We start from the raw sequence: 12148 nt of genomic DNA on the forward strand, positions 1-12148 counted from the left end.
TGCAGCGAATACCTCCTCAACTCTTGTACTCGAGGTCTGGAGTTGAGGCGCGGGTCTAAGATGGGGGCGGCGCTAAGTTCGCGCACGGATAGACCTGGGCTGGGACCGGGAAAAGCACCTCGCGGTCTGGAGGATTTACCTGAAAGGGATCTGAAATGCATTTTCTGCAAGATCCTGTTTCCTTTTATTCTGCTTTCCAACACTAAGAACCAAAATACAAACACCGCAAGGGGGAAGGATAGAAAATATGGTAAAATTGTAGTAAGCATTTCAAAGAGGAGTGATGAAAATTGTAGGGGGCGCTAAAAATGGTTCAGGCTTTCCCAAACACTATGCCTTTGCATTCGACGAGATTTGGTAAACTAGTATGGCACCCCACTCCAGTACTTTTGCTTGGAAAATCCCATGGACGGAGGAGCCTGGTAGGCTGCAGTCCATGGGGTCGCTCGAGTCGGACATGACTGAGCGACTTCACTTTCACTTTTCACTTTCATGCATTGGAGAAGGAAATGGCAACCCACTCCAGTGTTCTTGCCTGGAGAATCCCAGGGAAGGGGAACCCTGTTGGGCTGACGTCTATGGGGTACCACAGAGTCGGACACGACTGAAGCGACTTAGCAGCAGCAGCAGCAGCAGTGTGATAACACTGATTTTTCATGTGCCAATTAGATCAGATCAGATCAGTCGCTCAGTCGTGTCCGACTCTTCGCGACCCCATGAATCACAGCACGCCAGGCCTCCCTGTCCATCACCAACTCCCAGAGTTCACTCAGACTCACATCCATCGAGTCAGTGATGCCATCCAGCCATCTCATCCTCTGTCGTCCCCTTCTCCTCCTGCCCCCAATCCCTCCCAGCATCAGAGTCTTTTCCAGTGAGTCAACTCTTCGCATGAGGTGGCCAAAGGACTGGAGTTTCAGCTTTAGCATCATTCCTTCCAAAGAAATCCCAGGGCTGATCTCCTTCAGAATGGACTGGTTGGATCTCCTTGCAGTCCAAGGGACTCTCAAGAGTCTTCTCCAACACCACAGTTCAAAAGCATCAATTCTTCGGCGCTCAGCCTTCTTCACAGTCCAACTCTCACATCCATACGTGACCACAGGAAAAACCATAGCCTTGATTAGACGAACCTTTGTTGGCAAAGTTATGTCCCTGCTTTTGAATATGCTATCTAGGTTGGTCATAACTTTCCTTCCAAGGAGTAAGCGTCTTTTAATTTCATGGCTGCAGTCACCATCTGCAGTGATTTTGGAGCCTAGAAAAATAAAGTCTGACACTGTTTCCACTCTTTCCCCATCTATTTCCCATGAAGTGTTGGGACCGGATGCCATGATCTTCGTTTTGTGAATGTTGAGCTTTAAGCCAACTTTTTCACTCTCCACTTTCACTTTCATCAAAAGGCTTTTGAGATCCTCTTCACTTTCTGCCATAAGGGTGGTGTCATCTGCATATCTGAGGTTATTGATATTTCTCCTGGCAATCTTGATTCCAGTTTGTGTTTCTTCCAGTCCAGCATTTCTCATGATGTACTCTGCATATAAGTTAAATAAACAGGGTGACAATATACAGCCTTGACGAACTCCTTTTCCTATTTGGAACCAGTCTGTTGTCCCACGTCCAGTTCTAACTGTTGCTTCCTGACCTGCATACAAATTTCTCAAGAGGCAGATCAGGTGGTCTGGTATTCCCATTTCTTTCAGAATTTTCCACAGTTCATTGTGATCCACACAGTCAAAGGCTTTGGCATAGTCAATAAAGCAGAAATCGATGTTTTTCTGGAACTCTCTTGCTTTTTCCATGATCCAGCGGATGTTGGCAATTTGATCTCTGGTTCCTCTGCCTTTTCTAAAACCAGCTTGAACATCAGGAAGTTCACGGTTCACATATTGCTGAAGCCTGGCTTGGAGAATTTTGAGCATTACTTTACTAGCGTGTGAGATGAGTGCAATTGTGCGGTGGTTTGAGCATTCTTTGGCATTGCCTTTCTTTGGGATTGGAATGAAAACTGACCTTTTCCAGTCCTGTGGCCACTGCTGAGTTTTCCAAATTTGCTGGCATATTGAGTGCAGCACTTTCACAGCATCATCTTTCAGGATTTGGAATAGCTCAACTGGAATGCCATCACCTCCACTAGCTTTGTTCGTAGTGATGCTTTCAAAGGCCCACTTGACTTCACATTCCAGGATGTCTGGCTCTAGGTCAGTGATCACACCATTGTGATTATCTGGGTCGTGAAGATCTTTTTTGTATAGTTCTTCTATGTATTCTTGCCATCTCTTCTTAATATCTTCTGCTTCTGTTAGGTCCATACCATTTCTGTCCTTTATCGAGCTCATCTTTGCATGAAATGTTCCTTTGGTATCTCTGATTTTCTTGAAGAGATTCCTAGTCTTTCCCATTCTGTTGTTTTCCTCTATTTCTTTGCATTGATTGCTGAGAAAGGCTTTCTTATCTCTTCTTGCTATTCTTTGGAACTCTGCATTCAGATGCTTATATCTTTCCCTTTCTCCTTCCCTTTTCGCTTCTCTTCTTTTCACAGCTATTTGTAAGGCCTCCCCAGACAGCCATTTTGCTTTTTTGCATTTCTTTTCCATGGGGATGGTCTTGATCCCTGTCTCCTGTACAATGTCACGAACCTCATTCCATAGTTCATCAGGCACTCTATCTATCAGATCTAGGCCCTTAAATCTATTTCTCACTTCCACTGTATAATCATAAGGGATTTGATTTAGGTCATACCTGAATGGTCTAGTGGTTTTCCCTACTTTCTTCAATTTAAGTCTGAATTTGGCAATAAGGAGTTCATGGTCTGAGCCACAGTCAGCTCCTGGTCTTGTTTTTGCTGACTGTATAGAGCTTCTCCATCTTTGGCTGCAAAGAATATAATCAATCTGATTTCGGTGTTGACCATCTGGTGATGTCCATGTATAGAGTCTTCTCTTGTGTTGTTGGAAGAGGGTGTTTGTTATGACCAGTGCATTTTCTTGGCAAAACTCTATTAGTCTTTGTCCTGCTTCATTCCATATTCCAAGGCCAAATTTGCCTGTTACTCCAGGTGTTTCTTGACTTCCTACTTTATAGTGATTAATTTTTAAATGAGGAAAGAGTTTTATTATTTAAAAAACTATCCTGTCTTTGCAGACAATATCTTTCAAAACATGGCCGGCCCCTGGGTGGATATCAGAAACTTTTTTTTTTTAAGAAGAGGGAATCTTAGTATTGAAAAGTTTGGGAGTCAATAAGATACATACCCTCCTTTAACCTCTGCCCAAGCAAGTCAGCATTTCTAAGAGACAGACAACCGAGCTTGAAAGTCATATTGTTGATGTCATTACTAAATCTAAAATATTAACTACGTGGCTCAGTTCAAGTTCTGGAATATGATTTCAAAAAACCAAAGCTGGAGTTCTTGCTAGACCTGTTTATTTCAACATTAGCGTTAGTACCTTGATCCTCCATGTGACTTATTAAAGAGGAATATAGCCTTAGCAACTAACCATGTTCTACCCTTGACCCTTCCCTTTCTTTTTTCTTCCCCTCTGGTCTCAGAACTTAGGCTAAGGGTGGCTTGATTCTTGATTCCCTCAGCTGTAAGACGTCAGGGATGTGGAAGGAAATCATGGATGTAAAACACAGATGGAATTTCTTGGTAATAGGAAAATCTCTGGGGCCTGTGTTAACAGTAAGAGCACAAATGCCCCTAGAGAGTAAGGTCCATATGGGCAGATTTTTGTTTCCTGTACTTTGATACCTGGGATGTTAGAACAGTGCCTAAGATGTAACAAACACTCAATTAGTAAAATCATGACAGAATGAGAAAATGTACTAACTGTTCTTTAGGTCCAAAGGAGTCAGCAAGCTCTGGTAAACTTTCAAGGCAAATTTGATGGATAACTACATCAAATCAACCCAACTATAATACTTTGTTCTCTTATTTTCAAATTTAGCTTCCACATTTATCTTGCTCTGCGTGATTAGTCATGTCTGACTCTTTGCAACCCCATGGACTATAGCCCGACAGCTCATCTATCCATGGGATTTCCCAGGCAAAAATACTGGAGCAGGTTGCTGTTTCCTCCTCCAGGGGATCTTCCCCACCCAGGGAGCAAATCCGCATCTCTTGTGTCTGCTTTGTCTCCTTCATTGACAGGCAGATTCTTTACCACTGGCACTCCACTCCAGTACTCTTGCCTGGAAAGTCCCATGGACGGAGGAGCCTGCAGTCCATGGGGTCGCTGAGGGTCGGACACGACTGAGCGACTTCACTTTCACTTTTCACTTTCATACATGGAGAAGGAAATGGCAACCCACTCCAGTGTTCTTGCCTGAAGAATCCCAGGGACGGGGGAGCCTGGTGGGCTGCCGTCTATGGGGTCTCACAGAGTTGGATGTGACTGAAGTGACTTAGTAGCAGCACTACTTGAGAAGCCCCTTATCCTGCTCTAGGAATTGTTATAATGATAAGGACAAACCTTCTTTTGTCTCTTCTGCATCTCATAATCATAGTTATCACTTATCTAGGACTTAACAATACTGTGTGCCCAGCACCTATGTGCACTAAGTTTTTTATATATTAACTCTTCTATTCATCACAGACATTTTAAAATATCAACCCCAGAAGGAGCTCTTGAAGAGATAAAAAGCACTATTAAAGAAAGTCCAGTACAGCAGAAGAAACTGCATAATACCCACTGGGTCTCAGAATCCTTAGCTCAGCACAGCTTCCTTTTCATTTGTTTTGTTTTTTAGCCATGCCACTCAGGATGTGTGGGATCTTAGTTCCCTGACCAGGGATTACCTGTGCCCCCTTTATTGGAAGCTCAAGAGTCTAATCACTGGACTGCAAGGTAAGTTCTTGAGCTCACCTTCTAATTAAGAAACCAAGGGCCCAAGAAAAAGTGCTCATGAGTCTAAGGTATACCTCAGAAAATTTGACATATCTATTCGTCCTTTATTTGACCTTTAAAATAACCATAGATATCAGATTATTAAGCAGATCCAGATGTAAAAAACCTGCCTGCAATGCAGGAGACCCAGGTTCAATCCTTGGGTCAGGAAGATCCCCTGGAGAAGGGAATGGCTACCATTCCAATATTCTTGCCAGGAGAATCCCATGGCCAGAAGAGCCTGGTGGGCTACAGCCCATAGGGTCGCAAAGAGTCGAACACAACTAAGCAATGAACACTTTTCACACTTTCACTGACTAGGAAGGGGGCACAAGGGAACCTACTGGGTGCTGGAAACTTCTGTATTTTATCTAGATGGGCTTTATATGAATGTATAAATTATAAATGGGATTCCCTGGTAAATTATAAAATTCCATCCACTGAGGGATACACTTAAGATTCGTGCACTTTATGAAAGTTATACTTTAAAAGAAAAACACTAATGACCATTTCTTCTCTTTGAGTATATCTTTCTCTCAGAGAGCTTCGACTATAATTTTTATGTGTGTGGCAGGGTCAAAATATTGACACACAAAAGACCAAAGCCTTCTTCCTCTCTGAACGAGTTCATTCTAATTTTGCTTTCTGGCCCACAGTAGATTAGTGTTTGTTTGAATATAAATTATCGTGGTTTTCCCCCAAGCTTGTCAAGTAAGATTACTCCCAGAAAGTTGTACCCTGCTCACCCGGTGTAGAACAACACTTGGTCCCATTGCAATGCTCAGGAGACAGTTTGGAGAACAGTAAAGATGGGTCTCACTTGGGGTCCCAAGACAATCTTTCAAGAAGTCTGATGGATGAACATTAGTTATACGTTTGAGTGTGTGAGCGCATGTGTTCGACATTTTGTGACTCCATGGACTGTAACCCGCCAGGCTTCTTGGTCCATGGGACTTTCCAGGCAAGAATACTGGAGTGGGTTGCCATTTCCTCCCGCAGGGGATCTTCCCAACTCAGGGATCGAACCCACATCTCCTGCATTGGCAGGTGGGTTCTTTACCACTAGCACCACCTGGGAAGCCCCAGATGTTTGCAAATCAAGTTAAAATTTCTATTATGGCCTTCAAAGTACTTAAATGTTAATTTCAAAGTAAACTTTAACTTTTCCCTAGAATATTCATTGTCACATCTGAAGATTAAGTTCACAGATAGCTCAGTGGTTGAAAACAACAGTAAAGGGAATTCCTTGGCAGTCTACTGGTTAGGCCTCTACACTTTTACACTTTCACTACTGGGGCCTGGTTCAAAAAATGCCAGCAGAAAAAGAAACACTCCTCTCTTTTTTCCATTTTTATTATTAGGTAAAGAGATGTACCTAATTTCAGTGCTAATGAGAGGAGAGACACCTGGAATCCCATCCCCCTATCTTGTTCAAAGTCCCTTGCCTGCTTCTCCCACACAGAGAGCCCTGGTAGACTTCAAAGTCACAGCAGAAGTGATAGACACAGTCTGGTCTTTGATGCCTAAGAACATCAGATCCCTCAGTTTGATGCGGATGCAAAGCATCTGTACTTTTCAATCCTTTCATGTTATTTCACGTTGCTAACAACAAAAGCTGAAAAGTTTGAGGTGACACGCATTACACACATTAAAATATTTGGAACCAAGAACTTTTCATTTCTTTTTCTATTATATATAGCTTCTTTTACTTTGCAAACCACACTGGATAGTAAATTACTTCTGGCACACAGCCTTGTCAGCTTGCCAAATTTCAACTGGAGCAAGTTTTTACAGCTAGGCTAATAAGCCCTGAAAATTAGGAGGTAAGTATAATGGAAATAATGACATGGTCTTTAACTGTAGGAGCATGGAATGACAACGTGAGGTTCCAATAGATTACACTTTTCAAAGTTTTTTTTATTCCAATGAAATCTTTTTAAAATTTTTTAGGTTATTCTAGTTCAAAACCCACATAAATGGAAAGAGTTTCTTTTAATTGGTGAAAAGTACTTTTGTGTTTTTTTATGTTATTGCTTTTTGCAAATTCAGGGAAAAAAGAAAGAAAGAAAGAAAGAAAACCAAGAATATAGTAGCTCGGAGATAACAACCTACTATTAAAACAAACTGACATCTTGAAAAAACATGTTCTGAAACGACTGGCTTCCAGGATGGGGTGCAATTGTTTGTGTATGAATACTTTTCATCAAAGCCATAGCTAATTAGCTACATCAACTTCATTTCAATCCAGATAGAAACCCATGCCCTGCTAAGTAACTTTCAGGTCTTTATGGAACAAATCTTCAAAAAGTGGGAAATTACTGTGATCATTTGATTTTTATTGCTGAAACAGGTAGTATCGATTGTAAGGTAGTATCCATTTCTCTAAATTGAATTCTTACATTCACTCCCAGTTTACAAATAACAAGGGAAATTCTTTTTCCCCTTCTCGTTCTGCCCTCCAATTAGACCTGGACTGATTAGCTTCAGCATCACGTGCTCAGTCCCATATTGTTTAAGCAAGGAAGAAGCTTAGAGTTGTGTTATGTGTGTGTGTGTTTTAACTATATTAAAATAATATGGCCTTGCTCCAAAAATGCCAGCTTTCTTACAGCTCCCCAACCACACCATGCTATTTTGTACTTCTGTCGACGCTCCTGTTCCATGTGCCTGGCATGTCTTTTGTCCCCTTATTTACTTGGCAAACATTGATCATGGTGGGTAAAAAAGGAAGCCAGCCCTTAATGCCCCACCATCCCACCATCAACAGCAATTTGTGTACTTACTTACATACATTTATACAAAGAGCTCAGCCTTGGCCGTACCATGTGGCTTACAGGATCTTAGTTCCCTGATCAGGGATGGAACCGGGGTGCTGGCAGTGAAAGTGTCAAATCGTCACTACTGGACCTCCACGGAATTCCCCTAAAGGGCTCAGTTTTTGAATCTCTTTTATTCCCTTCTCACTACTTCTCTAGGCCCATGAAAGAAGAAAATCATTCAGGCCTGTAACATTGAGTGCCTTCTATTAGTACTGTCCAATAACACTTCAGTGATGATGGAAATGTTCTGTATCTGTGCTGTCCACTACAACAGCCACAAGTCTCATGTGGCTATTGGGTACTTGAAATGTGGCTAGAGCAATTACAAAAGTGAATTCCTAATGTCATTGAATTAATCGAAATTTAAATTGTCACATGTAGCTACTGGCTGTCATGTTGGACAATGTAGATCTAGGTGACATCATATTTATAGTACCGATGCATAACTGATGCCTTCCCTGAAGTCCAGACTCATGCCGGTATACCCAAGTGCCTACTCTATATCTCCACTTGGAGATCTTATAAGTATTTCAAAATTAGTATATCCAAACCGATGCTGCTGATATTCTCGCCCCAAATCTGCTCTTGCCATAATCTTCTCCATCTTGGTTGAATGGCAATTCCACTCTTCTAATTTCTCAGGCTAAGAACCTTGTCCCTGATTCCAAATCTAATTTGTCAGCCATCCTTTCTGTTCTACAAAATATAGCCAGAATATGATCTAGCCCATCATTGCTAGTGCAAGCATCCTAGCCCACAGTCCTCACCTGGATTATTGCTGAAGCTTCCAACTCCTCTCCTTGCTTTGTCTTTGGCCCTCTTGAGTCTGTTCTTAACAGAAGTCTATTCTTAAGAGCAACCAATGTTGGACTTGCTTGGTGGTCTAGTGGTTAAGGCTCTGCTCTTACAATAAAGGGGACATGGGTTTGATCCCTGGTCTGGGAACTAAGATTCTGCATGCCATGCAGGGTGGCAAAAAAAAAAAAAAATTAATAAATAAAAGGCAGCCAATGGCATTTTGTTAAAACATGTCAGACCACATCATTCCTATGCTCAAAGCCCTGCAGTGGCTTCTGGACAGAGTGAAAACTAAAGCCGTTTTCACATGCCTACAAATCTCCTTGGGTCTGCTGCCCTGGCCCTCCCTTTCTACTCTGCCCTTATTTCCCACCCCTGACTAGTTTTCTACACTCCAGAAACACAGCCTCCTCCGTATCCCTCCCTACAGCAATGCAGGGCCTTTTCACAGGCTGTTTTCTCTGCCTCAAATTGTCTTTCCTGAATAAGTTCTTAGCTCATTCCCTCACTTCCTCTCTCAAAGAGATTTTTCCTGTTTAAAATGACACCTCCTACCCTCAACAATCCTTATTCTGCATTCTTGCTTTTTTCCCTTCCATATCACCACCATTCAACATATTACAGGAGTGTCTATTATTTGTCTCTCTCCTCAAGCTTATGCTGAAACAGAAGTTCCTTGGAGCTGACATCGATCGCTGCTCAATCTGCAGTTAGGCACATGATAAGTGCTCATTACCTGTTTCTTGAATAAAGGAATGGATATCTGTGTAGTTGCCCCACTTAGCTTGGGCTTCCCAGGTGGCTCAGTGGATAAAGAATCTGCTTGCAGTACAGGAGACACAGGAGATGCAAGTTCAGTCCCTGGGTCCGGAAGATCCCATCAAGGAGGGCATAGCAACCCATTCCAGTATTCTTGCCAGGAGAATCCCTTGGACTGAGGAGCCTGGCAGGCTGCAGTCCATAGGGTTACAAAGAACTGGACACGACTGAAGCGACTGAGCACACATGCACACACTACTTAGCTTGTACTATAACTTTCTTCTTTAATCTACGTCTATCCTTTATAATACTGTGACTTCTGTGACAGAGAGAACAAATATTTTATTTATCTTTGAAGTTCATAAAACCTAATACTGGAAAACATTAGGTACTAAATAAACATTACTGAAAAGTAACAGCTCTACATTACACACACTGTCATGAGTTACTCACAGAGTTTAATATACCCAAAACCCTTCCTGAAGGAAACTGATCTACTCACGGCTACTTTTTTTCTTTCCACCTGACCCTGGGTGACTTGCTACTACTGATCAGACCACAGGTAAGCTCCTGACTCAAAGACAACCCATCCGCTGGCTGGCCAAAAACCTATAATGATCCCTGGCATGAAAAGATGAACTGAACTAACTTAACCCTCCCTTTTTGGACTCTGGATTAAGAAGTAAAAAGAGAAGTACATGATGGGAACATATGAGTTAAAAACCAAAGAGACCCCATGGATTAGAGATAAGAGCTTGAAGTGTAGAAAGGCAAAAAGTTGTCAGGAAGCAGAAACTAGGTAAGTAGAAATTATGAAATATAGAAAATTATGCAGGGTAAAAGTGGATGGGGGAAGGAACATGTGCCTAAGTGCCTAAGAGAGCATGGAGTCACTGAATCACATGAATAAGAGTGCCCTGGAGTGAGGACCATAGACTCCTGCAACTGAAGTCCCACTTTATGCTGCTCTGAATCTCTGTGCCCTTTCTTGCTCTCTGTGTCACTTATAAGAATGTCCATTTGCTTGAGGTGCCTTAAGAGATTGTCTCTGTAACTGACAACGCCCAACCTAACCAAAATACCATTCTTGGTTCATACAGTTGCTGTCACCTGTCAAAGACTGAGGGTATTATGTTTTCATATTTTTTACCAAATGGTACACTTGAGGTGTTCTTCAAAGCTTTAAGCAATTAGCCCTTTGAGCTTCGAATGTTTATTGGGAAGAACAGGGATGAAAGTTCTCTTCAGAGCCATTTGGTTTTCCTTAACGCCACACTCCTACGGCAGCTAGAATCCACTCACAATGTGAATGTACCTTGCTTTAAACAGATTTGAAACTCTGGATATACAGCAATAGATTATTATGTGTCTTTTTAAAAATATATTTATTTATGTATTAGGCTTTGTCAGTTCTTAGTTGCAGCATGTGGGATCTAGTTCCCCCAGCAGGGATAGAACCCAGGCCGCCTCATTGGAAGCTCGAAGTCTTAGTCACTGGACCACCAGGGAAGTCCTTATGTGGTCACTTTTAACAATCTTTTATTTATTTATTTTATCCAAAAAGTCACAAACTGCCAGAAATTCAAAGGCCATATTCTTCAATAGTTCATAACCACAAGAGAGCCACAAACCTCAAGTTCCCTTGCTATGTTTCAGGGCATACCATTGGCTTGGGTAAACAAAGCACCCAAGGAAAGGGGCTGTCTGCTTCAAAGACTTAGTCACAATCTTTCTTTTTTTCCCCTTCCATGAGTAGCCCTCCCATATGGGTCCACACAGCTGCCACTACCCAAGGAAGCCAACTATTTCAAAATGCAGTTGCTACTTCACTCAAAGGGCAGTGGGATATAATCATTAAAACCAGGAGCTTTATTTTGAGTATGTTTCGTCAGTAGCTAAAACATTTTAAGCATGCATGCTTAAGGCCTAGCCATCCGACACCTACAAATCTATCATATAGAAACACTAACAAAAATGCACAGACATATACATACTGGGTTGAATGAAAAAGTGCGTTCGGATTCTTCTGTAAGATATTGTGGAAAAACCCAAATGAACTTTTTAGCCAACCCAATATAAAGAGGGTCACGGAATCAATGTTTATAACAGCAAACTATTGGAAAGATCCTACACTGAATTATTAGGCAAGTGGTTAAATAAATCACAATACATCCACACAATGGTATACTATATAACTATTAAAGAGAATGAAGAGTGTTGTATATGTTATTAGATGGAAATAGGTCTATTACACATTGTTAAATCTAAGACAGGCAAGTTGCACAATAGTAGTTATTGTATAATCCATTTTAAAAGTGTGTATGTGCATGTTATGAACAAAATATAAAGCTAGGAGGATTGCCCAGCAAACCATTCATTCATACATTGGTTACATCTGAGAACTGGGGTGGGGCTTTCTCCATTACTATTTTGTTGAGCAATATAACAAAGGTGTATTATTTTTGTAGTTTTTATTTCAATAAAGTATTTCAATAGAGAGAAAAGAAAAAATGAAAGAAGAGGTTTCAGAATCAAACTCTGGTTCAGATCCCAACTCTATCATTCTTTTTGGGTTAGTTGGGATATTAAAACACAAACTTGCTTTATCTTATTGACACTTCACAGCAATTGCTTGAAATACCTCAACTTTTATTGTACACATTGCTATTATTAAACACCAGAGGTGATTCTGCCTTAAGGGACTTAGGATCCGCTTTTCATGTGAGGAACACTTTTTGTAAGATGAGTAATTTCACTCCCTAACTTATCTGTGTGCTAATAAGATACTCATAAGAAATAGGGCATATTCTCTCTCTTTCGAAAATCCTGCCCCCTTTTCTCCCCTTCTCACCCCAAGCGTCCACAACCTGGGAGCTGTCCAGGTAC

Source organism: Bubalus bubalis, chromosome 3, assembly GCF_019923935.1.
Source record: "Bubalus bubalis isolate 160015118507 breed Murrah chromosome 3, NDDB_SH_1, whole genome shotgun sequence".
Lineage (NCBI taxonomy): Eukaryota > Metazoa > Chordata > Mammalia > Artiodactyla > Bovidae > Bubalus > Bubalus bubalis.